The sequence below is a fragment of the Podarcis melisellensis genome, assembly GCF_964234715.1.
Source record: "Podarcis melisellensis genome assembly, chromosome: 8".
In the NCBI taxonomy this organism is placed as follows: domain Eukaryota; kingdom Metazoa; phylum Chordata; class Lepidosauria; order Squamata; family Lacertidae; genus Podarcis; species Podarcis melisellensis.
This window is the reverse complement of record NC_138540.1, coordinates 42,389,575-42,416,244: the sequence shown is the minus strand read 5'-3', so window position 1 is coordinate 42,416,244 and position 26,670 is coordinate 42,389,575. Positions and strand designations below refer to the sequence as shown.

The 26,670-nt window shown below is 45.1% G+C and overlaps 1 protein-coding gene across 9 annotated transcripts in view; it reads left to right on the top strand.

Annotated features, from left to right (window-relative positions):
• The window catches only part of ZNF469 (zinc finger protein 469), a 270,776-nt gene that overhangs the window by 194,888 nt on the left and 49,218 nt on the right, over positions 1-26,670 (top strand). For all 9 annotated transcript variants that reach the window (XM_081920130.1, XM_081920134.1, XM_081920126.1 and 6 more), the window contains one exon: positions 4,729-4,875. The gene's annotated coding sequence lies outside the window, so the exon portion shown is untranslated. The remainder of the gene's footprint in view (positions 1-4,728; positions 4,876-26,670) is intronic.

Genomic DNA, 26,670 nt, shown 5'->3' with positions numbered 1-26,670 from the left:
CCACAAGGGATGGAGGTTTAAACATTACAGCTGGTGCAGGATGCTGCTACCCAACCAGGGACTAGCGTAGGTCAGCCACTGCCCTCAGTCCCTGCTTGTCTCTTCCCCACAAGAGAAATCTGGTTTGCTGCGGTGGGAACAGAATGCTGGACTAGAGAGAAGCCTTTGGTCTGATCCAGCTGTGATGTTCTTCTGATGTTCCCTCCATGGGTGGAGGCAGGAAGCCTCTAAATACCAGTTGCTAGGAATCACAAGTGGGGAAAAGCACTCCAGTTAGGAGGGTCAGGGACTAGTTGATAGGGAAAACTCAGAAACATTTTCTTTTTAGAATAAATGAAGCCCATGCTTTGCCACAGACCTTGCATTGCTCATCAGCACTGGGGTGTCCATTGAGGAAACCATCTATCTGCTGTGAGCTTTTGCATCCTCTCCAAAAGGCATGGCAGCAGTGCTATGCACTGGTCTCATACAATCTTGCTCCAGCGGTTTTCTTTTGATCTGCTCAGGGTTCGCTCCCAAGGGTGGCAAAGCTGGGCATTTGCAGGGGACCCAACACCAGCCAAGTGCTCCTGCCCAAACAGTACCTTCATTGTAGTAGCCCCAAAAGGTCCAAGGCAGAATTCTCAGTTTGCACACCTCATACCTTCCAGATTGAGAGGGCCCATTACTGTGGCCTCCAGGTTTTTTGCAGGAGGGAATTAAGTACATTCCACAACTTAAGGGTTGCACAATTAAAATGGATTAAACTGGGATTAAAATGGATTAAAGTGGATCATTTGTGGTTAAAAATGTGACAAGAAAACACAATGCAAATCTGGGACAAATGATGGCTCGAAATATGTATAATGCTAGTCAAGCAAATTAGGACGACTGCTTGCTGCCATATAACTGCCCTGCAAACAACAAAAATTCCAGTACGAAAGCTCAATGAATGCACCAGGAAGGTTGTTAGCAAGGAGAAGAAATGAGGGATAAAGTTAAGATGCAATGAAGTCAAACTCCATTATATATGGGTTTTAAAAGCAAATAATTTTACAAGTTTTCTGAACCAGAAAACTTAAGACTAGTTCTTTAACTAATAGCATACAAATATAAGCATCTTGAAGCATTTACAATTACCTTATGGGTTTTATAGCCCATTATTATTTACGGCAAATACCATGAACAAAATGGGAAATTGGCATGGATTGATGTTTACTTCGTGATGATTTGAAATTCAGTCTCAAACCTACATAACATGTTAGCAGTCTTATTTGTCAGTTTTATCTTTCATTAATTATTTTATTTCTCTTTCATTTATTTTTCTTCCTATCTAGGCAAGCTATATAAAGTGTGGGATTCATTCAGGCTGAATTTATTGACAGCATTTGGTGATTTGGGATACATTGTATACACTATTTTGATTTCCAGTAAATACAATTTTAAAAGAAATGGCGGGGAGGAGGTGAATGAAAGCTCAATAAAGACTGGAGACAGCCTAGCCTCCACCTATTTTATGCAAGCAAATCAACAAACCGGCCATCTGGAGAAGCCCTAAGTGAACACTGCTTGACTCCAGCCCACTTCAATGTGGATCTTCTTACCTCTGGGCTGAGGACAGGAGTGTGTGCATTGCCAAGTGAATGGTCTGCCTTAAAAGTCATGCTCATGTTCATCTGTGCACATCATGCACACTGCATGAGACCTTTAGAGTCAGGGTGGTTTAGTGACTGGAGTGGAAAGCAGTGCCCAGCATGTTGGATTAGGATGGACAAGACCCAAGTTCACCGCCCCCCCCCCCGGCACAGTGAAGCTCATTGCCTGACCTTGGGCTGCTACCATCTCCTCAGCCTAACCTACTTCACAGGGCTCTTGTGAAGATAAAATAGAGAAGCAGGGAGTCATGTATGCAATTGTAATAAAAAGGTCTTTGGTTCCTTGGAGGAAAGGCAAGGTATAAATGTAATAAATAAAAGTAATGCACAAGATTTGCATTTCAGTGTATGGTGGAAGCAGCGGCCAAAAATGTCTTTGGCAGACAACCGGGAGAAGAACTGGTTGTCAAAATGCACCTCCTAATTTGGGAAAAATTCCACAGAGGTTTTAAGATTAGACCCCTTGCTTTTCTTCTCTCTCCCCTCCCCAGCATGCCTGTAAAATGTAAATATTTTTTGTTAAACAATTAAAGTGTTCCACTGACCGGTCTTAACAATGTGCAGTATGTGTTTATGTGTGAAGTGTGTGTGATTGTGTGTGTGTATACATACACATACATACACACAGAATTCTGTGTACTGAAGAAAATGGTCCAGGGTGAGACGGAAATGTATATTAGGTACTTCTTGAACTTGGCTCAGTCGCACACAGGCTGCCAGTGCAAGGCTTTCAGAATAAGTGAAATGCAATTCCAGCATTCTGCCCCACTTCATAGCTGGGCCACAACTTTCTGCACCAGCTGCAGCTTCCAAACCTTCTTCAAGGGTAGCCCCACATAAAGTACATTGCAGTAGTGTAGCCATGAGGTTATCTGAGCATGGGTTCCTGAGGCCAAGCTGCCCCTGTCATCCAGGAATGTCTACAGCTGGTGTACTGACCTCTCCTTCTGCTTAGAGAGATTTCTTGATATAAAAGAGCAGTCTGAAGCAGTACAGTTGGTTTACCTCCTCTGACTGCTTCCAGTGAGAAAAAGCCTTTGAGCCAAGACGTGCAGGGTTAATGTATAGCTGGCTTGGGAAGAGATCAGTGAGTGGTCAGAAGTGAGGGGCCTTTAACAGACGGGTTTGCACAATGTGTGTGTTTCTTGGTTGCCTGTTGGGATGACACTACAACTCAGCAATGTTTGGTTGCTTCTGAGGCCGCCTAAACTAGAAGATAAATGTGAGCTATTAGAAACCACACATGTTTTATTACAAACAAAGCTAAAAGTCATCCCAGCCCTGATATTACAAACGACAAAACCCAAGCCCTCGTCACCCTCCCCCAAATCATATTGCAGTTATCTCTGGTAATAAACGTATAGACACAGAGGGGAAGCCTTTCCCCTTGGAAGAGCTGGTTGGCTGGGCTCTTTATCCTGTCTAAGACTTTTATTGAAATTCCACTTGATTGTCAAGATTAGATGGCAAATAACTGTCTGCATTTATGGGGCTACATAAATAACTAGCATCTGAGAAGGAATTTGATCGCATCCTATGGAGATTTGTATTGCCCCATGTGGGGGTTTCAAACGATCAGCATCTCTCTTTCCACTAGGAAGTGGGTACCTTCAGTCTGCTAATATTCTTCCTCCTTTTCACAGTGGAAAACCCAGAGCAGGGTTTTGTTTCAGCCAGGCAAACACACTGTGTGGTTTGTTCAAAGGAGGCCAGCCTGTGTCTGTCCCTCCCACCTTCTTTATTTTGGTGTAAATTGAGAAGAGGTGATTGCTCCTTTTAAAATGCGAAGCACTAAAGGTGAAACCTGCCTTGTGACCTGGAAAATGAGCATCCTTTTCCTGGGTCTATGGGAAATTGTCTGTGTTTACTCATCAGTGATGGGAAATGAATTCTGCATATGCCCAGAGACACTTTCCTTTATCATTGCATTTCATATTCCTGGGCTCAATCCTGGATTAAAAAAACAAACAAAACAAATACTGGGACACTGCTTTACTGAGCCAAGAGAGGAACAGTGCCCAAACCCTGGGGGGAGGGGTGCAATCCTGATTAATCCTCCATGCTAGACAGTTATAGTACAGGTGAAATTGCATCCTTTACAAAGGCAACTTGATTATTCAAAACACTGAATGCTTTTTAACCAGACGTATTCTTTGTTGGCCACCAATGTTCATTGTGCACGCAAAATAGAGTTGTTTGTGCGGTGTTCGTTTTGAGGACTAGCTGCTTGGCATAACTGCACACGTATTGTTCACTGTATTTTAGATTAGTACTGATTTGCACTTCTCAAACCAAGACCTGAACTGAAATGGCTATCCTTTGAAATTTCCTCTTCTCCTGATGTCTCATTGGAGTTCTCCAACTAATGTATGTGTCCAAAGATGCATGCATTAGGAGGAAATGTGCACACAGATGCCTGTTTGGGTGAGAATAACATGCAAAAATGCATTATATGGGGGGTGCTTGCCAAAATGTGTACTTTAGTCCAAACAGCATACAAAAACATGCATATTCAGAGAGCTGTGTGTTTATTGGGAATTGTTCCCAGTTGCTGGGAATCACAGGTAGGCAGAATGCTGCTGTTGTGCTTGGATCCTGCTTCTGGGCTTCCTATTATGGCACCTGGTGAGAACAGGATGCTGGGCTAGTTGAGTCCAGCTGCAATTCTCAGAAATTTGCACTTGCGTGCTGATGAATTGTCAAGAGGGTTTCAAAAATCAAAGCAAGCAAGGTCTTCGTGAATTGCTGCTGAAGTGTGGATAACTAACTGGGGGGCGGGAGAGAGAATGAGGAACAGTGAGAGCCAGACTGGACAGAGGCCTTCCATCCCTCGCTTCCATTCCTTCCCAAAGGGTGAGATGTTCCCACACACCTTGGCCCTGCCACTTCTGGACTCTCTGTCTCTCTCTGCCTGCCTTCTTTCACTCTGGGCTGTGCCTGGTGCTGCTGCTGCTGCTGCCTCCTTCTCCTCCTGGAGCCTTGACTTCTGTTTGCTACTGGCTGGTGCAGCGGAGAGGAGGCGTGCGCTGCCTGCGAGGAGAGGCTCCCTCCGTGCCTGTGGTCAGTCATGAAACATTTCTCTTTTCCTCCGCAGATTACTAAGCAACTGCACAGCGCAAGGCGCTCACTGGATTTGCCCGTCTGCCTGCCTTTGCCTTTCCAGAGCTGCTACCAGCCTCCCCCTCCCAGGCCAGTCCCTCAAAAGGCTCAGCCTTGCAGCACTCTGCAACTCTATAATGAGGTAAGCCTCCTTCCCTTTGTCTCTGGTGCAGTGGAAATGCTCTGTGTGGTTGTATGTGTGTGTGAGAGAGGAGTACAGTAGGGGCTGAAATTGCAGCTCATTCCCTCCCCCCATATGTGAGGTTTGGGGTTCTGTCCTCAGATCTTCCAGCTTTTGCTCTCAGAGTTATTTATTTATTGTATTATTTTTTTACAAATTGTGGTGCAGTTGTTATTATCCTCCTTCTCTCTGTCTCTCTCTTTCTGCATTCTGCAATAAAAAAAAGTTGCATCAGTATTTTGGCAGGAAGGGGGGAAAATGAGTTGCTCTGTGCAGTCTGGTGAACTTTTTCATTCAGTCTCCCAGCAAAAAAAAGGGAAGGAGACTTTGCAGGAGTTAAAAGAGCAGAGCCAGGGGATGCGTCTCTCACGCACCCCTGAAATATTCCAGCTATTTGTGTCATCTCTCTCAGACCTCTGCAAGAAAGTAGACCAACCCTTCCATCTGCCCCCTTGCCATAGAAGTGTGTGAGTTCTTGGAGGAGCTCAGGCTCTTGAGTATGGCACCAAGAGGAGCTTGACTTGTGCTGCTGAAGTCTACCAGGAAGGGGGTTCTCAGAGATGCTTAGAGACCCCTCCCTCCCCCCCCACCCTGTGGCTCTGAGGATGTGAGGTTGCTGGGAGGTGAGGAGTTAATACCTCATCTTTCCTCTTCTCCCTCCCCCTTTCCATCTCTTGGATTCATCTGTAAAAAATAAAAAGTGAAGATAGATCTGATCATCTGCTGAGCAGAGAAGCTGCATTTGATCTGAGCTGTTCCTCCTCTTCTTTTTCTCTATGGGTGTCCCTCTTTTTAACCCTTTTTCTTGGTGGCTTCTGGTTGTGTTTAAGGAACCACATAATTTGCCTGGGAAGATGCATCAGTAACCTTAGATCACACAGGTGGGATAGGGTCCTACTTTGCAGAGCAGCCAGGGGAAAGTCCTCTGTCTCAAAGCATCTTCTATTGGAAGGGCTGTGTCCAGTCCAAGTCCACTTTGAAGATAAGGAACCCCAAGAAGGGAGAGCAGGAGGGAGTCTTGACGTTCCCCATCTTCAGTGGGTACCTGGGTGGCAGACAGGCACTCAGCTAGTCACCTTCTCACAGCCTTCCCAGCCCAGCCCACCCTGGTGAGATGTATTGTATTTCTATTTCAATCATAGTAATTCTTTATAAATTTGCATCTAGACATACCTATAAGCATATACATATTTTATGCAATTCTGTGTGCCCTTTTGTTCTTTTTGTGGTTGGGCATTTGTGACTTTTTGGCTATGTGACACCTTAAGGTGCAGTGTAATATCTTAAGGTGCAGTGTAATATCTTAGCGCATAAATACATTTAAAGTGCTGGAAGTTGGTTTGGGGGCAGCAGAGAGGATCCAGGATGCTCAATTCCTGCATGTTTCTTTACAGTGCCAAATAAGAGAATTCTTCTGAGCATGTACAGAGAGTGGACAGGGACTGCTGGCTGCCATGAACCTAGGGTTGGAGGGAGATTATTTTGATTAGCAAGCTGTTAGCTTGTTTGAATGCCAGCACCTGTTTGTTCATGGTGGTTTTTAGGAACTAAGCACTGTGACAATGAGATGAGTTTCCATCATATTGTGTTTTTCGCAGTTCTAGAAGAAGCCAAATAAAATATGCCCTTGTCATTGCAAATGTGTACAAACCTACCAGTACAAATGGTAGATAGACAGTCCAAGCTTATATATGGCTGCTCAGAAGTGAGCCCCATGGAGTCTGGGGAAGAGTGTATAGGATTGCAATTGCACTCTAACTTGTTCTTTCATTCAAACAATCAGGGCAAATGAACAAATTGCTTTGTGCATGACTAGTCACTCCCATTCACCTTTTGTACCCATTCAGCCGGAGGTAAGCTCCCTTGAACTCAGTGGGATTCACTTCTGTTCTGAGTAGCAGGCACATCTAGTATTGCACTGTAAAGCTGTGCCTTTGCACTTTATTATGTTTCTATCTCACCTTCCCTCCATGGAGCAAAAGGAGACAGATTGTGCCACTTTCCTCCCTTTACCTGCACAACAACCCTGCAAGGTAGGTGAGGCTAAAACATCAGGTCACTAGGCCAAGGTTGCCCATTGAGCTTCACAGTGGAAGTGGGGAGATCTTGGCTCTCCCCAGTCCTAGTCCAGCATTTCAACCACTGTGCTGGGCTCACCCAGATCAAACTCGATCTTGTGAATGACCTGGCCATGTCTGTACCAACCTCTGTACCTCAAATAAAATAAAGTAAAAAGCAAAAAAGCAAAACAGAGAATGGGTTGATGTGGAAGGAGAGCTTTCCAAGAGCACCCCTCTCAATGCCATGCAAACACCAGAACCACCTTTTGATTGCCACAGCCTGCAATGTGGTCTCTGAAACTTGATGGGAGTCTTGTGGGCCACTGGGTAGCCCATGTAGAAGCAGCCTGTGTAAGGACACCAGTGAGTGGAATGCTGAAGGAACATCTATCCCACCATCCTCTTCCAGTACATGGTCTGGCTTTTAGATCCTCATAGTGCTTCATTCCTAAATCAGGAGATGTCACCAAGGCCCCCACTGGCCTTGAACTGACTGACTCTGTTCCACAAATGTTTGAGCCCGTGATTGCATCCCAGGTTAGGGTGGCCACTTATGCATCACCACCCCCAATGGAAATGCATCCTCAAAATGAAGAGAAAATATGGCACAGACTTGCAAAAGCCAAAACCAAAAGGTGTATAGGAACTTAAATGTATGGCTGTAGATTTAGAAATGCTTACCCTAATTTAGTAAGAAATGCTGTACATCTTAAAATGGTGGGAAACACCATGAGAAGCTGAGTTGTGTGTGCTGGCTCAGTCCACTCTCCAGGTGCTCCCTGTTGATGGGCAACTTCTAGTTTTGCCTCCCTGCCCCCAGCGCTCTCCCTTCATAGGAGTCTTTATCCTATAAACCAAAGTTGGACGGGAGTGGCCTTCAGATCATGGACTGTCCTCTCTCAAGTTGGACACATATCTGGAGTTTGATTGCAGGGGGGTGGAAGTAGGAAATATGATCTGCACGTGCTCAGGGATACTATCTTCCTTACTTTACATGATCCAGGGTTGAACTTCTGCATTGGTCCAATGCTGGCTTGACATTGTCAAGGGCTGTGGTTTGGAAAGCACCTTCTTGGGTCAAGTTCTGAGGATGTTTGACAACCATCTGTATGCACCCAGGTGTGTATTGTAGAGCCAGGATGGTGCAGTGGTCAAGAGTGTCAGACTAGAACCTGGAAGACCAGAGTTCAGATCCCCCACTCAGCCATGAAGCTCACCAGGGTGACCTTGGGCCAGACATGGCCTCTCAGCCTAACCTACCTCATAAGATGGTTGTGAGGATAAAATGAGGAGGGGGGGAAACATGCACACCACAATGAGTCCTTTGGAGAGAGTGAGAAAAAGCTGGTATGTGAATGCTATAAGAGTGAAATGTGAAGCAGTGCTTCCAAGGAGACACCTTCCCTCCAGACCCTGCGTGGATGCTCATAATCCTGTGAGCCGTCTCCTCCTGCAGACGTCTCTGGATCTAGAGGAGCACTCAGAGAGATAAGATAGTGAAGAGAGACAGACAGGGGGCTTTGGCACTGGCCCGCCATGAACCTGTTTTGCCTTTGCTCATTGCAACACTGTGCAACAGTGAACTTGCTGTGGTCGCACCGTTCCCTGCTGCTGCACTTCTCCTTGACCAGGGAAACAGGGCCCTGCCACTTCAACGCGGGATCCCCCTTTAAGTGACTTTCCATTTGTTGCGCGCAGAGTGCTGAGAAGTGTGGTTTTACAGATATCTTTTGAACTGTGAGCTACAGAGCAGAAAGAAAGAAAGAAAGAAAGAAAGAAAGAAAGAAAGAAAGAAAGAAAGAAAGAAAGAAAGAAAAAGAGAGAAAGAAAGTCTTGCTCAACCACTGTTGTAGTACTCATCATCCTTCCCTCCCACCAGGCTGGCGGGGAATGGGGGAGGCATCATCCTGGGGCAGAGGGATCCTCCTGACTAGTCACTTGGCATCTGTCCTTTTATGTGGGCCGAGCAGTGGATGGGAACACTGCGATTCAGAGGCCCCAGAAAGCAGTTTAAACACAGGTCAAGCAAGCTGTGCCTTAAACATACCAATAAGAAGACCCTCTGTTTTTATTTCCTTGCTTGACAGTGTGACCTAGCAGTTAGAATTGTCAAGCCGGGGGTGGGGAGACCTGGGCACAAACCCTCACTGAGCCACAAACCTGCCTGGCTGACGTTGGGCCAGCTGTTAAGCTGAACCCACCTGACAGGATTGTTGTGAGGAGAAAAGGGGCAAGGGGCTATGTCTGCAGACTGGAGATCTCTATAAAGGACAGGATAAAAATGTTGGCCTGCCATGTGTCAGTGAGGCTGTCATTGCAAATCTTGTGCTGAGGAGCAGGGTTGGGCTTGATGACATTAAGGACCCTTCCAGCTCTATAATTTCATGATTCTGTGATTACCAACCCCTCTCCCTTTCCTGGCCAAAAGAGAAGTGGCAGAAACTGCTCACTGCAAAAGGCCCATTTGGGCCTGTTTCTTCTTTAAAAAAGAGAAGGGTGGACTCTTTGCCCCTCATAGATCAGGTGTGCTTTTGCGGTGTTGTGTTTCGTGGCGGCGGCATGCACCCAGGGTTTGTGCGTTGCTGGCAAGAGCCAAGTTCCCACCAGCTGGAATGTGTCATAAATTACTTGAGGGTTGACCAAAATTAATTTTCATTTTATTTTCATAATGTCTGCTGCTGGAAACTGAGCAGGCAGCTCGGCGGAGGCAGCGGATGAGGCAGAGGGAAGGGTTCTGTTTCCTCACTTAACTAGGATTTGCCTTCCTCCCCCTGACAAACGGAAGGCAGCCCTTTCAGCCTCTGGATTTGTGAAACTTTCTCCGTGTGCCAGCTCTGCTTAGATGGGGGGACTTCTGAGTGTTAGTGGGAGAAATCTGAGTCTTTGGCTTTCTGCTTAACTCTTTCGAGGCTTGGCTGCCTCTATGCGCCACCTTTTTAAAGGAAGAATTGGCAACATGCTTGAGGATTTGGCAGGGAACACTTGGAACTGAATTTCGCCATGGTTAGCAAAGGATCAGACATTTTTATTCATTTGTTTATTTCAGAATTTATATGCTGCCTTTCAGGGCAAAACCCTACCAATAATGCAATAATGGAGAAATACGAAACTTGCTAGAACTGGTTGCTTTTTTGCTTTTAAAAGGGAAAGGGGGGAAGGGAAGGGCCATGGCTCAATGGTAGAGTGCTTTACATGCAGAATGTCTCAGGTTCAAGCCTTGGCATCTCTAGGTAGGGCTGAAGTCCTGGAGTGCTGCTACCAATCAGTGTATAAAATTCTGAGGTGGATGGACACAATATACATCTGATATTTCACCTACTTTCATTATAGGGCTGATATGCTTAAACTTTTTGTTAGGGTCAGGACTGTTGCTTAGTGGTAGAGCACCTGCTTTGCATGCAAAAAGGTCCCAGATTCAATTCCTGGCATCTCTGTGTAGGAGGAGAGAGTCTCCATCAAGCAAGGCCTCTTTCCACCTGCCTTGCTCTACCCTCTAGTCTCTGCTTCTTAATGTGTATTGTATTATTTTATGTGGCTTGCCGTTGTTTTATTGATTATAGTTTAGATATTATTTATTGTAACTGTTGAGTGGATTTCTGTTTAACTTTTAGATGTTGATATTATTATTTTATACTATTCTAATGATTGTTGAATGTTACTTTTTTGATGTAGGTTGCCTATTTTAAAGTTATGTTTTATTATCACATTTTTGTATGGCATTAGATTGTTATAAGATGTACATTTTTTGTTTCTTCAGCTTGTAAACTGCCTTGAGTATTGTAAGATAGAAAGACAGTGTACAAATTAAAAATGATGATGCTGAGGACAAGCCTGAACCCCTGGAGAACTGCTGCCAGACCCTGTAGACAGTACTGGGCTAGATGGACCAGTAGTCTGATTCTGTATAATGCTGCTTCCCTTTGTTGCTAGGCAAAGTTTATTATTTCACAGACGCATACAGAGAATCTACAGTGGACTGTGCCCTTCCATGTTTATTAAAGCATCTCTCTACCAAGAATGGGGATTGTTGGAGCAAGGAGATGGAAGCTGACAGTCAGCTTGATGGCCCAGTAGTAGCAGCACATTCAGAGCCACCCTCCTGACACTGTCATTGCTGCTACTTACCTGGATGGGGTGGGGCAGCAAAGAAACTAAGGCCACATGGTTGCACCGGATTACCCAGCAGCAATCCTGCCATGCAACCACCTCCAAGGAAGTAGCAGCAAGCTGGTGTTGGGAGGACAGCTTTGTTCCACCCCCAGACCACTACTGAGATGGAGAAGGGTATGGCTCAATGGTAGACATCTGCCTTGCATGCAGAAGGTCTCAAGTTCAATCCCTGACAGCTCCAGGTAGAACTGGGAAAGATTCCTGTCTGGAACGCTTGCAAGCCTAAAATCCTGACAATACTGAGATAGATGGACCAGTGGTATACCAACGACCTACATCCCAATGAAGTGCCCCTTCTATGCATCTACAGTGCACAGATGGCTTTCAATGGCTTTTAGACAACTTAAAGGAGGATAAGGCAACCAATGGCTACTGACCCTGGTGGCTGTGACCTGCCTCCACTGTTGAAGGCAGCATGCTTCTGAATACCAGTTGCTGGAAACTGCAGGAGGAGAGAGTTGCTGTGGCGCTCAGGTGCAGCTTGTAGGCTTCCCATTGGGGCACCTGGTTGGCCTCTATGAGGATGATGACGGGTATTTAAAATTCTGCAATTCACAATTTCTCCTTTAAAGAACATAAGATATTATTGCTAAATAACATTGTGATTTTTTAAAAATGCATAAAATTAACACTGAAAAACTTTTGCAATAACTAAACTTTGTAAACCTTAAACTGGGCAGGCCAGGTCTTCCTGTTATATACCTGCTGGGATTGACAAGGCATCTGACCTTCACCTGAATCTCATAGCTCTCCTGGCAAGTGCTTTGGTCTGTTACAATCCTCTTCTCAATTAAGTAATCAATTTTAATCTATAATTTAAATTCTCAAAACTTTCCTATTTGTTAATTTGAGCAAGTAAACTACTGCTCTCACTTCATTACAAACAGTATTTCTACCTGCAACACACTTGCAATTAACCTACTAGAAGGATTACTATTAATAGCACCAGTTTTCTATAAGTTGATATTGCTGGATAGTTTTGATGAACTGCAAAAGGATTTTTTTGTTTGCTTTCTGTTGCCACCCTGGAACTTTTCTTTATTAGTGCCACTTTGTTTTGTACAATTCCTTGCAAATGGGAACTTACTTGCAAATGAGAACTGTTGGGAACTTCAGGGTCCCTGCTCTCCCTTCTTATGGTCTTTGTACCGGACCTAGAGACTCCAGTAGAGAGCATTCCATGTCAAGAAGGAGGGAAAGTGGGCCCCCTATCAAATAACAGGGCAGGAGCAGGAGCCACACAGAGCAGGGCCTTTTCACTGGTGGTGCCCACTGTATGCCTCACTCTTCCCAGACCTGCTCTCTTTTGGCCTATATTTTGGAGCTTTATAATTTAGGAAGACCTTGGAAGAACTGGTTGACAAGTCTTATCAGTCGCTGACGTATGAGCGGATTTTATTTGCTGCTATTCTGGGCTTCTGTTGCACCAGGGTTTACATCAGCCAGGATGCCAGAAGGGATACTATTTACGAGCTTTCTCCATTATCTGCACAGCAGGGGGTGTTCAGTCAACAGTGCAAAGGCTGAGCTGAAGCATTCCCTGCTGGTTACCTGCTTTCAGCAATAGGGGTCGCTATTTCATGGCACCCAATTGTTTTCGTAGCACCCAATTGGTCAGATTCTAGAGCTCCCTATTGGTGGCTCTTAGGTAATTCACGAAATACAGAGTCCATTCATAAAACACAGTGTTCATTCATAAATCTCCATTGCTACATATTGGGTGTATATTTCAGCAGTTGAACATACAGGTATATGGCCATGCTGTAGTGTAGTGCTTATGTCACTGTGAATAAAAGGTGGCTGGGCTCATTGTCTCAGAGTTGGGGGTGGGGGGGAAGAGGTGACAAAACTGATTTCCAGTAAGTGCCCCCCTTCCCTCCCCCCATAACAAGTCCTTGAGACTGTACTCTGAATAGTGACACCAGAGACCTAGAAGGTGCAGGACTTGTCAGTCCAACCCCTGCAAGTCTCCTCAGGGCTGCTGACCTTAAGGCAATTGGAGCAATTAGGCCAAATTGGGCCCCATGTGCCGCTCCTAAGGGGTCCCTGCACCAGGTCAATCTAGATGGATTTTATATAAGATTTTGCAGACTTTGGCTGTGAACTGGGGCCCTACAAAAAAAATAATTAAAAAATCAAGTTGCGCCCCACTGCTTCAAATTGGGCCTCACTGGCTAGCCCTGAGTCTCATAGTTGCTGGGCCTGAGTTGCCCTGCCCTTGCATGAAGTCTTGGGTTTACAATTTTGGGAGAGGGGAGACTGCGCCACTGGGGAGCGGGCAGGCTGGCAAGGCCCCCTAGATTTAGAGGCCCAAGTTGTCCTGCCATCACATGAAGTATTGGGTTTGCAATTTTGGGAGAGGGGAGACTGCCCGCTGGGGAGCGGGCTGGCTGGCAAGGCCCCCTAGATTTAGAGGCCGTAAGCTTCAGCCTACTTAGCCTATACATAAATCCGGCACCGACTGCCAGCCCCACTGTGGCTTTGCCCACACCACTACCGTTGCCACCATTGCACCGTTGCCCTCCATGCTAAGGCTGTGCCTTCACCGCTGCATTGTGGGGCCAGTGTAGCTGCGAGCAAGGGTGCAGTTGCAGCAACAGGGCCAGAAACAGCACAAGTGCAATGGCAGGGGCAGAGTTTAGAACACCCTCCAACATTTCCCAGACATTCAATGAAGCTGAATGTTGGACAGACAAGAGAAAGTACTTCCTTCATGCAGAGCATAGTTAAACTGTGAAATTTGCTTTCTGCCGGAGGCAGTAATGGCTGCCAACTTGGATAATAAGTTTCTCAAAGGCTACTATCATCATGGATTTCTGACTGCTCATTCCCTCATCCCCATGCCTAATCTGCACGGACCTCACCCGCTCGATCTCCACGGCTTCTCCTTCCCTCATCCCCAGGCCTGATCTCCAATTTCAGATATTGATATATATTGGGATATTGTGATGTTTAGCTGCTGATATATCACAATGCTGAAAACCAGATAGCACTCAACCCTAGTCTGTTTTTTATTATACCTAAAATCCTTTGCTTATTAGGGGCTACCCCACATTTTGTTCAAAAAAATGCTTTGCAGAGGTAACTACCATAAGAGTTTTAAAAAATTCAAAAGTAGGGCGTCTGTGGCTTAACTTTTGAAAAAACTGGGGGTCCTCAGTAATTAGCTAATTGGGAACCACTGCCCTAAAGTGAAGCCCCCAAGCAGGAACTGAGTGCAATAACTCCTCACTAGTGATTCTCACCAATTGTTATTCTAATTGTTGTCTTCTTTTTGCCCTTCAGCCTAGTGCAGTGAGCATGGTGGCTGCTTCCTTGGTGGTGCTGAAGGGGCAGCTGCCTGCTTTTCAGTTGCAGGAGAGGTCCAGGCAGGACACATCTCTACCATTCCATTGATTTGGAGACTTATAAGTAACATGAATGAGAAGTGAAAGCAAGCAGGGTGGGGGAAAGCAAAAATGCCTTCCTTGTGCATTTCTTTTCTCAAACAAGACCTAAGAGACACCCAATAAAAATCTGCAGACTGTAGAAAACAGACCACTCGTTCAGCAACCAACCACCTCCTTTGTCCTGCCATGAACTCAATATATGGGCTTCATTTGTCTTGGGTTGCTGACTAGCAGCTTCTGATTCAGGCAACCCAAATCCCACCAGCCAGGAACACAGGAAGAGGCCATATATTTGTCTGTATACCTCTTCACATAGCACATAGTTAAACTAGGGAATTCCCTCCCACAAAATGTACTGTTGGCCCCCAACTAGGAAGGCTTTAAAAGGGGATTATTCATGGAGGGTAAGACTAGCAATGACTACCAGCCATGATGGGTATGTTCCATTGTTGGAGACTGGACGCCTTTGATTACTAGTTGCTGGGATTCACAAGTGGGGAGAGCGCTGTTGTGCTCTGGGACATCTGGTTGGCCACTGTGAGAACAGGATGTTTGACTAGATAGGCCTTGTCCTGATCTAGCTGCAGGGCTCTCCTTGTTTTCTTATCTAGACTAGATATTTCTCCTTTGACTGGCAGGGTTGCTACTCAAGAGCCTTGTACGGTAACTTGAGACACTAGGCAGGGATTGAATCTGGGACCTCTTGCATGCAGAACAGGTGCTCTGTCACACTGAGCTGTGGTATTTAACTCCCTTTTCCCCTCTGCAGTACTAAGGCTCTTCTTGTATTGTGCTGAATATTTGTAGAATGATATTGCAGTGCAAAACTGTTCTCTGTAATCTCCCATGAAGGTCACTTATTGCCAGACAGCAGAAGCCTGATTGTGTGATACCAGCCGCCTTAATAGCTGCTTCCAACATTACCTTTTTTGCTTGTCATTTTTCAAAAGTGTGTAGGGAGGTGACTGGGCATAACCCACCTTTGTAAGCACAGGAATGATCCAATGTAGGTATGAAACAGGCATTAGGTAGACCTTCTTTGCAGTTTGTGAACAGGGTACTTGGATCAGTTCTAGTCAGTTTCATTTGAAATCTACCATGCAGTCAATGCAGATTCCTCCAGCAAAGCTCTTGAAGGAAAGTTCCTGGAAGCTGGTTTGCAAAATGAAATATTAGCATATTGCTCTTTGCAAGGAGCTCATCTGTGCTGTTGAAAAGCTGCCTTGCAAGAGATCTAGCAATTCAGGGCTGCACGAAGTTCACTTCACAAACTGACTTCTCAGGAAGCCCTTGACTGTGATGGTTTAAAGCAGGGCTAGCCCAACACATTTTGGCACCTGAGGCAGACCCAAAATGGTGTTCCTCTCCCCACCAGGGAAGGATGGAGTCAGGGAAAATCTACATCAGGAACAAGGGTGGGGGAGAAAGGAAGATTGATATTGGGATCTGCTGCCCCTGTGGACCCTGCTGCTTAGGGTGGTTGCCTCACCTTGCCTAATGGGTGAGTCAGCCCTGGTTTAAAGATAAAACTCCAAATTAAGAAAAGTTCGTCCAATTGTATATTTTGCATACATGTATGCAGATTGCAGAGTTCAACTTTTTGGTACAGAATTCTGAGTGCAGAATTTGAATGTGTTCTATATGCAGTCATGCCCACTGAGCATTTCTCAAATTTTACAGGGCCAGGTGTTGCCCTCCTAGCTTTTTGCAATGGCCTCTTTCTGCTAGTGGTTTAGAAGGCTTTGGGGAGCATGATGTGCCTGCTACCTGTATTCCTGCACTCCCACTGCCCAGAGCCGCATCATGTCTTCCTGTGTTCTTGCACCTGTCTGCATTGATTTCTTTTTTCAGGTTGCCAACTCAGAATTCCAGATCCACCCAAGTTCAGTCAGTGCCTGACTGATCCCCCATTACCTACTGTTTTGAGAGTGCAAGAAGGGCTCACAATTTTTCTAACACCTTGAAAAGTCAGGGGTTGGAGTTTGTAGATTTCACAAAGACCTTCCACCACCTTTCCCTCACCCGCCATTTAAAACACAGCTCTGGGGTACTTCCAGTTGTATGTCAGTGGTAGAGCATTTGCTTTACATGCAGAAGGTTCCAGATTCAGTCCCCAGCATCTCCAGAGAGAGACCCACATTTGAAACCCTGATGAGCCGCTGCCAGTCAGTGTAGACAATATTAGGCTAGATGGTCCAATGGTTTGATCTATATAAGGCAGCTTCCTATGTCCCTTTGCCAACCATTCCATTACAGCGTTTTAATGGGTCTGTGTAGGACGCAGCATAGAGGCCGTGTGGTCTCTGGGCTGTAGCACACAACGACCCAGTGGAGGTTTCAGCGGAAAAACCTTCCCTCAAATGAGCTGAGTTCCAAACAATTCTTCATTATCTCGCTTTCCTGTCGTTCAGAGCTGCAAATCGCTCTGGCTCTAAATGGTTGAGGATGATGAGTCATATTGCAAGATGGGGTTTGGCGTTTTTAATGATGCTCTCCAGGGTTTTACGCCCCCTCCCTTAATAGTGACTTCCTGGGAAATCTGATACAGATTTTGCATCTTTGTTATCGTAAATGAAACAAAGGAATTTTCTTGTGTCGGTGCGGGTGGGGGTGGGGGATAGTGAAACAAAACAGCCTCCTTCTTCCAACTTCCTCTTGGACTGAAGAACTGGGCTGGTGTTCATGAGCATCTCAGTCTGATTCTCATCTCTCCACCCACCCAAACCATTTGGGCCCTACAACAGTGGAGGTCTTCTGGGAATGTTTGGTAAGATTTTTCCCTTATTGAACTCTGCAGGCTCTATCAGACCTTCCGACATTTTACAAATGAATCGCCGAGCCATAAAAGTTGAAGCAGGCTTTGGAGGTCATCTTGACCAACCCGTTGCTCAGTGCAGAACCCACAATCTCAGCAGCAACAGAGAACAGAGTCTGCTCCATCTTTTGTGAGAGGAAAGCTTGTTTTGCAATGCAAACTGTAGTGATGTAGTGAGAGGGGCTCTACCTGGATTCTGAAGTGACCTCAACAGAGGGCAAAGAGTTACCGTAAATTCCCCAACCTTTACAATGAGGCCTGATATGCTGTGTGTGTGTGTGTGTGTGTGTGTGAGAGAGAGAGAGAGAGAGAGAGAGAGAGAGAGAGAGAGAGAGAGAATAACCTAGCTTTCAAGGGCAAAACTCTGCACAATTAAGGCCACATGTAATTTGGCTCTAAGACTGTATACATATTCTCCCTTTCATTCTGCATCAAGCATTCCCACCACTGGCTTAGAAAGTAATGTATACATGGTGTTAGCCACAATCCATATCTATCCTATATCTTTCCTGTTGTTTCTTGCAGAAGTCTGAAAGATTTGGTTGAGATGCTGACTTCTTCCTGACTCCCAGATATCCCACTGATATGACCTCTGTTGGTTTTCTGCAGATTGAAAAAGCATTGTGTCATTAAAGTTTTTTTTCTTTTTTAGTGGAGGGAATTAGGGCAATGGTAAAATGTCCCTTTGGAAAAGGAGTGTTTTCTTCCAGCTGTTTTTGAGTGGCAGATTTATTAAGCCCCCTCTCCATTGCAAATAGCAATAGCATCTTCCTTTGTCACACCCCCAGGGGTCAACAGGCATTTAATTGCCAGCCTGTCAACCTGTCCTATTTAATGAGCACCCTTCTGACTCATGTGCAGGTTTAAAAGCATATTTTGTCAAAGATGTAGTGGTAGATTTTGAAGTGCAGAAGCTCATCATGACAGCTCCATAGCAACATACTCCAAAGGAGCGTCCAAAAACTCTACCAGCTGCGTTGCTCCATTATTACGCACATCCATGCAATCCTTAAGTACATATAATCCCCAGTTTTTTAGGATCAGCATGGCTGCAATCCCATGCATAGTAAACTGCTTTGGCTGTAACTTCTGATTGCATAGAGTTAGGGTACAAAACTCACCACGTTTTAAGCAAAGATCCTCTGCCAGTTGAAATCCAATCTGTAGCTTTTAATTAGAAATGTGAACAATTTTGCAAAGAAGTGTTTCCATTTCAACTGCTAGCATGGGGTAGGAACCCCATCAAAGGAAAGGAAAGAAGTAGCCATCCCCTGCTTGGTTGTTTTGCTTCTTCCCTGACTTCCTCTGTGCTAATCTGTCATGAACAGTACGTAGTAAAAAGTGAAAGCCTTACCATCACCTCATTCATTTGCCAGGGCACTGGAAGAGGTGTCAGTCAGTTACTGTGACACTGGGAGATAACACTTTACCAAAAAAGTTTCAGAGTTGCACACCTCTGCCTTCCCCTCCCCGCCGCTATACTACTCCTCTGCCTTGGTGACAGATTAGGTTGTGTTGTTCTGGGGGTCTCTCACTTGGGCCTTGAGGAAATCCCTCCAAGGGCCATGGGATATAAGGTAGCACAGTACTTGATTCACCTTTTCAGCAGCAAAGGGAAGCCAGCAGTCCTCTAATGGGGAAAGAAGCCTGCTCAGATCCACCCTTGCCAGCTGACCCTGAGCTAGTTGACTGCAGACCAATAAATCACTCATATTTGTGCTTCCCCCCTAAACAAAATCCTCCTTTTTTTCTTTTTAGCAGCAACAAAGCCTTGAACTGTACTTCAAAGTTGGGTTTTCGGAGAGAGTTGCATACCTTTTTAAAAATAGCTTCCACCCATTGCCAAGTGCTAAATGAGTTGCAGGGAGATGAGGAGGGGGTGAGGGAAGATGTGTTCTTTCACATGGCGCTTTAATACAATCAGTCTGGAAGGGGGCTGTGTCACAGTCTTTCTTTTTCTGTAACCTAAAGCTTAGTAAGTTAATGTTTAGCTGTCCCATCCCACATATAAAGAGAATTCTACAAATGTACTGACTTTGTCATTTCCATGCCATGGAATCATATGGTGGCGGTGGCTGATGGGGTGCCATCAATTGAAACTAAGCCAACTAACCTATTGCAGCCCTTTGATCTGCAGCTTGTGAATCTGGCTCTGACTTTACCTGTTGCAGCCACACACAGAATGGTGCTTGTTGAGTAGGAAAACTACAGAGTAGTCTATTATAGGAAGTACATAACTTGGATAGAAAAAGGTTCCTAGTTCTCACCTATCTGATCTAGAGAAGGCAAAGGCACCAACGCTTGCTCCTTTGTTCTCAGAGGGAGATCCAAGGTGACCTCTCATCTTGAGGTCTGTGAGAAAAGTGTGAGGAGGAGCGCCTATGCATGCCTTGCTGCTAAGTTCCTTAAGGGAAAAAGGAGTGCTGTTGGACACACTCTCTCTCATGTCCAGGGTGGGGCAGGTTACCAACAGAAGTGAATACTTCTGGCTTTGAATAAGGGCCTTCAAAACCAACACCGGCAAATTGCTATCTGCCCTCAGTGGAGCTTGGCTCCCGAGGAAGAGGGAGACTGCATTTAAGTCTGGGAACAGCTCTCCCAGCCTGCCGTCTGCTTTTCTTGGAAGGCTATGCTGTACTTATGTAGGCTAGTATGTTGAATAGTAATTAGAATCTCATCCTGGGCTCTCGGCGGATGGCTTTTCCATCTGAGATGTTGACAACATGGACGAATGAGCTACCTATGCTCCTTGAAGCCAGAAGCTTTCCAAACAAGAGCAAGAACAAGCCGGATCTCCTGGGGGTGCAGATGACTCTTAAAGGGCTGGTCTGGGCATGTGGATGCATCGCCTGGCTTCCCATCACTAGGGTTCTCAGCATTTGATGACTTGTATCTGATGGTAGAGCTTGTGCATCAATGGGGAAGGGCCATAGTTCAGTGCCTTACATGGAGAATATCCCAGGTTCAGTCCTGTCAATCAGGTAACATCCCTCTCTGAATCCTGGAGAGCTGCTGCTGCTGGTCTCCATTGCAAGCAATTCTGTGCTTCATGGACCATTGGTCTGACTTGGGTATGAGGCAGCATCTCCTAAATTCCTAGAAAAGTCCAGGCAGGATCTGCAAAGGAGATGATCACATAATGCATGGCAGTGGGAGGGCTGTAGCTTAGGAGGAAGGGCCATAGATCAGTGGCTGAGTATCTGCTTTGCATGCAAATGGTCCCCAGATAAATCTCCAGCATCTCCAGGCAGAGCTGAAATCCTGGGAGAGATGCTGCCAGTCAGGGCAGGCAGTTACTGAGCCAGTTGTCCTAAGGGTCTGATCCGGTACAAAACAGATGAGATTATTCCCTTTGTTCAATTTCCATTGTCTCAAAGGTTTGCTTTGCCTTGTGTTCCCAGTACTCATGAAGTAACTAGGAGGATTTCTTTTCATGAATTGTAGAGTGCACAGCTCTCCGTTCGTGGACATATTTGTTCTCTGCTGTATTACTCATACATTAATAAAAACTGCAAAGAGAGAGAAAGAAAGAGAGAAACAGTCTCAATGGGACTGAGCATACGATCATATAAGAATTATATTTTGTGTGTATTTTATGAATATGTACACACTATCCTGCACTTTGGTAAAGCAGCACAGAATCGATCAGTTTGCACAACTGTGCATGTGTAAAACTGTGCATCTGTAAACACCACACAAAAAGGACCTTGGTGCAGTTGTGACTACACTGTATCATTACCTTAAGATTCCAGGCTACAACACCTTGAGCCAGTTGTGTGTCTGGTATGTGCAGAACTGAGCATGGATTAGTGGAGGACCTAGGGGTGAAAAGGTCTCCCTTGGCATGCCAGAAGTCTCCAGTCTTGCATGGTTAGTGTAGTGGGTATTCAGGAGTGTACTATACCCACCATCCATATATTTGTGGACTAGCTCAGAACCAGCTCTGTGCCCACTCTAGAAACACATCCACCCTTGATCTGACTCAGGTCTGTAATCTGTTTGAGAGGGAAATCTAGTGGATCTATCTGCCTCCTTTTAACAAGAACAGAGACCCCATTTTCATGCTGCTTGCTGCTAGTGCAAGTTGCTATTCTTCAGGACCTCATTTCCTCCCAGGGGTCTTAGCAGTGTAATCTTTCTCCTAGTCCACATGTAAGACCATGTAATATGCTCCCTAATATTAGAGACACAGCTGCCACTGAGGCATATTTTGAACAGTGCTAAGATACTGGAGGCAGTAGCCTTTTTACGTTGTGGCATCTTTAAGCAAACCCCTTGGTGTTTAAATCAGAGGAGGGCAGGGTAACTGCAGAATAAATGAATACAGCAGGCAGACGTTAGAACATAGCCTCTGTTGTTATGTAATATTGGGGTACAGGGCTTAGGTCCTGCTCCTGGGTAATAGAATTGGTAGGTGTTACAGAAGTATGCCCCATTGTTCATTTGTGAACTGTCACAGTGTCTGCACATCTGTTTTCACATGCACAAGCTCAACATCAATCAGCTAGGGTGACCACTTATGCATTGCTAGGAAAGTGGAAAGGCATCACCCCCCCAAAAAAGAAAAGAGGGCACAGATTTGCATAAAAAGTGTGTGTGTTTGTGTTTGTGTTTGTGTGTGTGTGTGTGTGTGTGAGAGAGAGAGAGAGAGAGAGAGAGAGAGAGAGAGAGAGAGAGAGAGAGAGAGAGAGAGAGCAGATGTACAGAGGCAAATTTAGAAATAACGACTATAGTTTAAATAGGAATACAGGACATCTCACTGTACTTGAGATTATTCTGGGACCTGGGGGACCAGTCTCTGCCAGCTCAGTCTGCTGTCCAGGTGTCGCTAACTGTTGATGTGCAACTTCAATGCCTCTGGTGGTCTGCCTTCTTAGGGATTTCTAAACCAGACTTGGATCACAGACCTCTTCAAATAGAGGACTCCTTTACACAGAGGGCTTTCTACAGTGAAGTAGGCCGCAGAAAAAAGAGCTGCATTTTAGGTGGTAAGCTCTAATCATATAATTATAGGGTCAAGAGGGACACCAATGGTCATCTAGTCCAACCCTCCCACAATGCAGGAATCAAACATCAGTACTTCTGAGTTCCACCCACAGGACAGAGGGCCATGCAGCTGGCTGAATTTCAGGTGTTAACCTCAGAATGTGCTGATGAAAAAAGCAGTTCTGCCATTGGGGCCATGTGAGTGTAGGAGGAATCAAGGAAGAGCTGGGCACAGGAAAACTTGCCGTGCCGTTTTGACGTGCACAAACAACTGCATCTCCCCACCCGCCATACTGATGGGGTGACGCCCTGGCCTGTATCTGTCGTCGTCATCCTCTCACACTTTCTCTCTCACTCTCCAAAGGTCCCCCTTTGCAAGCCCACAGGCTGAGGCAGGATGCCCAGATGGAATGGATTAAACATATGCTCTGCTGTAGCCTCTGATTAAGACAGTGTGCTGATGGGGGGCTGTGGAGCTGGAGGAGAAGACAGTAGCTTGATGATCAAAACAGCAAGGCAGGCGTCTTGGGGTGGAAGAAGGCAGCTGCTAGAATGACCAGGTTTGCCATCGCTTGAAAACCAAACTCCTGGTGCCAGCGTGCAAGGCATATGGGCAGAATGTGTAGCTTTGGGGCAGGGAAACTTTGTAATTTTGATTGGTCTAGGATAGGGGTGAGGGAGAGATTTGATTCAATTCACATTTAAGGGTGAAACCAACCACATGTGCACTTTCCGCAACAATACATGAACCAAAATACAGTCATTCGTGGAATTTTGCGCTTCTCCAGATTTGGCAATGCAGTTCTGCAGCCAAGTAATATGTGCATTAAACTGTATATATTCCCGGAATTAAATTGCAGAAGTGCATTATATTAGAGAGAACTGCTTGACAAAACTGTATATATTAGGAAAAATGCACGCTAAGATTTAATGAATTTTCACAATGCTTTTTTTAAAAAAACAAACAAACAAACCACAAAAACACAAACTGCTATGGGGATTTGGAGAACTAAACTTAAGATTGGAAAAATGAGAAACTGAGAGAAACCAAAATTCTCCTAACACTGTATGCACATTTTTATATGCAATTTTGCCTAACAAACACATTTTGTAAAGCAATGTCACCAAAAGTAAGCCACTTTTGTATGTTATTTTCTTATCCATTTTTGTACGCATTACTTTGCTGTAGAATGGCATTGCAAACTTCAGAGAAGTGTGAACTTTTGAAAAAGGGCTGTGTTTCACTTGGCGCATTGTGTCAGAAAATTTGAATTATGAAGGTCCTCCTTTAAATGTGAACTGAATCAAATGTCTCCCCTTCCCTATGCATGAAGCAGCTACCTCCCTTTGCCCTCATAGTAGGGGCAGGCCTCTCCCTCTCCATCTCCCCCACCCTCCCTGATGAATACTTTTATGTCTCTGTACTATTTCCGACTCACTCCATCACACTTTTTGGAGGGGAAGCTCCAAAGCCCTGAATGTTCTTTTGTCTTTCCTTTTAGTGAAGGTGCACTGGTCATTTGGGTTGCTCTTTGCTGCATCCACCTGACTGCAAGGGCAAGAGCCTGATGTATGTATGTCATCTGAGCCAACTTGCAGTGCCTACCTGTGGCCAGCAGGGGATGTCTGCAGTGGTCCAGCAACCTTTGATGAAGCCGAGCAATAAGTGCAATATATACCAATGGCATCCTGTCTTTTTGAAAAATCCTTTTTCTTTTTTTTCTTTTTTTGAATAGGTGATACAAAACCCACTTTTATTGTCATAGATCTGTAATTCCCTGAAGGTCATGTCCTTTTGTGATTCAGTGCTAAAAAACATTGTGGCATTTCTCTTAGCAGGTATTTTTTCAAGGAGCGAGTTAGATTCTGATTGTACGTTAGCGTTTCTCTGTCAATTGCTGGTCAGGTCTTGCATTACTAATGGAGGTCAAAGAAAGTTCAGGAAGGGTGGAGAACCTGGGATTCTTTTCTGTTTTACCTGGTGAAGAGTCTTATGTGACTCATAAATGTATGTATTCATATTGCAACAGAAAGAAATATATAAGGTATCACCACAGCCGTTTTGCATTGATTAGTTTGAACAGTGGCAAAACTAGCAAATCTTGTCTGAATAGACTGCTTTCCTCCATTTACATGCCTGAAATTTAGCCACCTTAGCATTCTGCCCGACAAAGACTTCTGTGTAACTCAAAAGCTTGCAATGATCAGTCTACCTAAAGATAGATATCACCTTCCTCCTCTTTCCTCCAAGGAGCTCAGGATAGGGTGCCCAGCTCTTCCCCAACTCATTTTATCCCCTCCATTTCAACCCCAGTGGGCTTTGTGCCTAAGCAGAGATTGAATCTGGGTCTCGGTCCCAGTCTCACATTCCAACATCCACACTATGAATTTAAGGGGGTTTTCTTTCAGTTTTGGGATCTAATAACAGACAGCTGTTAATTTATAGCCTAGGAGTGCACTTTTCATATATCTTCTGTCTCCCCTGCCTCCTTAATAATGCATATTTCAATCAGCCGCTGCTCATGTCTCTTTACTTTGATTTGGTGGTTTCCTTGTGCTGACCTTCTTCCGAAGCATAGCGGCTGAGATTTTAATAAGACCAAGCAAATTATAGATGTCAAACGGTGGGAATTGGTTAAAATATTAGCCCTTTGCTTTCATGGAATTGCTTTTATGCTGTAGACAAGGTCCCTGTGGGGCTATAATAACTTGGTTCTCAGGACTTTGCTCCTCTCTAGACTCTGCTCTGCAAGTTTTCTCTACTTGCCAACAGGTTCCAGTGGGGGAAAGTTGACCTGCCTTGCACCTACTGCTCATCTTTTGTGGCAGAAGCCCAAGGCCAAAAGGCTCTGTGTCTGGGGGCCCTTTGTCAAAAGCCTGATCTCAAGGGCAGCTTGCATTTCTCGTTTGCATTGTATCCATGTTGAATCAGAAGCAAAGTTCAAATCTGAACCCAGGTCTAGCCAGTCCAGATCCAGCGATGCTGGTCTTCCACGGGTGGATCATCGCCTGACTTAAGGTGGGCCAGGCTCTGGTAGGAACACCAGTTTATTTTTTGTTTGTTGGTATGTTTTTAAAAATAAGCATCAACATGGAGAAAAGTGAATGCAAAAGAGAGAGAGAAAGGAAGAAGACTGGACACCAAACTCCTTTACTAAAAAGAGTTTCAGCAGGGGTATGGCAAGCAGCGTCAATTAACTTGTAGAACTCATTGCCACAGGAGGTGCTGATGTATTTTTTAAAAAGGGTTAGGCATATGCTTGGGAAAAGATAGTCAAGTCATTACTTGATCGAATGACTTGTATGATCAATCAGTTTCCAGATGAGTTCCATACATGCTCATCTCTTTTAGCAAACATGACAAGTGTCTTGTCACACCTAAAAGATTGTTAGTTATCATCATTGCTAGTCCTGCTAAGAGTAGAGCCCTTGAAGCTAATGAACATGAATGGCTTAGGTTTGTTAATTTCAGCGGGTTTACTCCGATTAGAACATTCTTTGATACAACTGTGACATAGTTATTACAGCAAATGTGTTTGTGGACAACAGTCCTCTTCATCAGATGCATGGTGTGAGATCCTCAGTTGTGTTGGCTATGTATATAGATAAGTTTTTGCGGGGTGTGGGGAGAGACTGTAAACAGTGATATCAGAGGGCCTTCTTGGTAGCTGCCCCCAGACTTGGGAATTTGGGAACTCCTCGTGAGGCTCGACAGCTCCCTCCTTCATTGTCCTTCCACTGGCAGGGGAAGACTGTCTTCTTCCAACAAGCTTTATGTAATTAACAGTGACCATTAAAAAAACCCCAATTGTTGGTAACGCAGATTAAGGTATGTTTAAACTGGTGATGAAAAATTCAAACATGTCAGCAGATACACATATTTAAGTCATGTCAGGTGTTCAACTCAGGCTGCAGTCTTGTAGGTCAGACTGTTGAATGCCTGCCTGCATGAGCTTCTTGTCCTCCACCCTGGTCCTCTGAAAGTTGCATCTTCCTACCTCTGGTATCTTGCATTGCAGTTTTAAAGACATTCTTTGAGCAATCTTCTAACTTGTAACTCCCTGGGGAAACTCTGTGGAAAGGTCAAGTATTTATTTTGGATTATTTCATTGCAAATGCCCCAGCTAGCTTGGGCCGCAAAACTACTCTACTTTTTCTTCTTCCCCTGAGAGATTACCAATTTACCCTTGTCACTGAACATTAGCATTTGCTTTGTCAGCCCCATCATCTCAAGCTGACAGTTCATTAGAGCCTACCCCCCCTGCCCCCCCCCCCAGCAGCCTGCCTGGTCCTGCTGTTCATTTGCTGCTGGGACTTGGGAATGGGGCAAGGAGAG